This window comes from Pinus tabuliformis, chromosome 4_2 (assembly GCF_031772625.1).
Source record: "Pinus tabuliformis cultivar Carrire ecotype Pingquan chromosome 4_2, CPIR1, whole genome shotgun sequence".
Classification (NCBI taxonomy): domain Eukaryota; kingdom Viridiplantae; phylum Streptophyta; class Pinopsida; order Pinales; family Pinaceae; genus Pinus; species Pinus tabuliformis.
In genome coordinates this window covers 686342943-686345750 of record NC_142304.1, presented here as the reverse complement: position 1 = coordinate 686345750, position 2808 = coordinate 686342943, and the positions used below count along the sequence as shown (strand labels likewise).

Below are 2808 nucleotides of genomic sequence, written 5' to 3'. Positions count from 1 at the left end.
CAAAGCAAGCAACAAAGACTAAATTAAAGAATAGCATGATATGGTAATGCCAAGCAAAGAAAACATAATGTGAATTTTGAAGTTTATCTCAAACATATACATAATAATGATAATCTAAAAATGTGTCATTGTTTCCCTCAAGTGGAACCAACTTAGATCCATCTAACATGGGAGCTATCATGCCCCTAGAGGGATCAAATCCCTCGAGGTGCAAACATTTCCTCAAGTTATACACTCCAAAAAGAAAGTTTGCACCTCAAGAGATTTAATCCCTCTAGGCCCATGATAGATCAGGTGTTAGACGGATCTAAGCTAGTGATAAAGGTTTCTCAAAAGCAAAATTTAAATTGCTTGTTGTTATCTAAAAACTCACAAATAAACAAAAAAAAATATTTACTATTACATATTTCATTTTGTTTATTAATATATTTTTTAAAATATAATTTTATTTTATAAAAACTATGAAGTTGCTGGTTGAATAATTTTTAGTTTTAGTTTTTATTGAATGAAGAATTATAAATCTAACTGCTCATTCACATTCACATTTATTTGGGAAACCCAAGTATACCCCTACAATTTTCTAAAAATGTTTAATGTAAATTGCATGATAATAATTTTAATGCAGGCATCTCTTTCAGGTCGGCTGTAAATCTGAAAAACGCAGTAAAACGAAAGACCAACACTCTGTCTCTGAAAATATAAAACCAAGATTTGGCATTGAGCCCTCTCCGGGAATTGCTAAGATCATGAATTACAAAGAATGTTGAAATGAGATTAAAAGTAAATATCAAAATTATCTGCAGAGAGTACTCATGCATAACCATAAATGCTACCCTTGATCTTAAGGGTTGAAAAAACAGAATGTTAAGCCAACTGTAATGGTATGTAATAAAATTGCAGGCAGATGCATAGTCTCTGGCACTGTAGAATACAAAATTCTTATCTTTCAGTTTGAGAAAACAATGATTCCTGTTGGTAAAACAAGAGGACCAACAATCCTCTGTCATTTGAGTGGAGATGAACAGTTGCATGTGAGAACCACATGAAAGTAAAAGGGGAATTGGCATGCTGCAAGAGTCGGTGTCACTATGAGAATCCTTGTTCAATTGCTTAGTTTGCTCAACTGTTAGTGCTGAAGAGGGCTGTCCAACAACACTGCTGGAGAGATGTAACTCCAAGGCCGAATATGGGGCGTAATCGTTGGGCTTTGAGATTGAATCGCAGTCTTTATCTTGAGGCTGGATAGATGGAAGCCCTTGGAGAATGACATATTGGTGAGGCTTAAGAAGGAGCCATCCAAATTTGGAGAAATTCTACTTTTGGGAGATCTCACAACAATCCATTCACGAGGGGAACTCGCAAACCAATTAGGCATCTCTTCAGTGCTGTCAATTTCACTTTCTGCTGCCAACTGCAGAATCCGATCGGGCGGCGAAGGAGTCTGGCAACGTGCTTTCATACCTCGTCCTGCACCATATTCACATGCCTGCCTTACAGTGGGCAGGCTACCAGAGAATGCAAATATAGGACAAATAGGCACATCCCTAGGCAAAGTGAGACAAATTTGGGATCCAGCAGAAGAGGAGGAATCCCATCTCTGCCCTGCACCATCAAAATCTAGAGGACTGGTTGGGGATTGAGGATGGGTGAGGCTTCCATCCTCTAGGACAGAGGTGTTATCATTGAGGAAAGGATGGCTCAGCAACTGCTCACTGGTCCACCTCTTCCTGGGATCTCTTCTCAGGCATTTCTCGACGAAATCCCGGCCAATATCCGAGAGCGAAGCAGGAAACTCAGGCAACTCTTCTGTGCATCCAATCCGATACATAGCGGCTAGGGGATTCGAAACTTGGCTCCACGGATGCCTGCCAGTGGCCATCTCCAGCACAGTGCAGCCCAGAGACCAAATATCAGAAGCAGGCCCTTGCTCCACCTGGTTCACTACCTCGGGAGCCATCCATAGAGGGGTCCCCCTCAATTGCAGGGTCTTCTGCCCCTCCCCCTCATCACTAATCTTCCTGGCAGAACCAAAGTCAGCAAGTTTCACACCCTTTGCACCCACAAGAACATTCTTCCCCTTGATGTCACAGTGCACAATCCCTTGCCTATGAAGATACTGGATCCCAAGTAGGATGCCACGTGTGTAGGATTTGATGATCGACTCCTCAAACCGACCCCCAAACTTGTGCAGCAGGTCTCCTATGCTGCCACCTGGCACATACTCCATGAACAGATTGAACATACACACACCATTCTCAATGCTGTAATCCTGCCCAAGGCAACTGACAACATATGGAGAATCGAGAGATTGCAAGATTTTGTATTCTTTCTCCAGTGAAGAAATAGAAGCTGCTGTGGACTTGACAGCAAACAGATGACCATTGGACTTGTTAATGGCGAGGCTGACTGTGCCAAAAGCTCCAGCTCCAATAAGTCCACCTCGTACCCAATTCACTCCTCCCGATCTCATTTCTCAGTACCCAGGAACTGCAAAATTCATGACAGATATTTACTTATGGGAAACACCTAGAGAAATGAACTCTTATCAGCTCATAGCTTTTGAGCCCAACTAGGGAGAAATTCTCAGCGCCCAAGTAGTTGACAATTCATGACAGATATTTATAGATATACAGATGAATTCTTATCAAGCTTATGGCTTTTGACTTTAAAATATCCTTCAAGGGGCGCAGCACGCCTCTTCCATGACGTCTTCACCGGCATTCTTACCTGCAATCTTTCTGCAATCTATTGGTTGACTTAGCTGTTAAGATTATATTTTTTTTAGTAATCTGGGAGTTCATGAATATC

General features: G+C 41.5%; 1 pseudogene; it reads right to left on the bottom strand.

The window, feature by feature from the left end:
* Positions 1-1126: 1126 nt before the first annotated feature.
* Positions 1127-2470, bottom strand: LOC149171311 (mitogen-activated protein kinase kinase kinase 18 pseudogene; annotated as a pseudogene).
* Between the last annotated feature and the right edge of the window lie 338 nt (positions 2471-2808).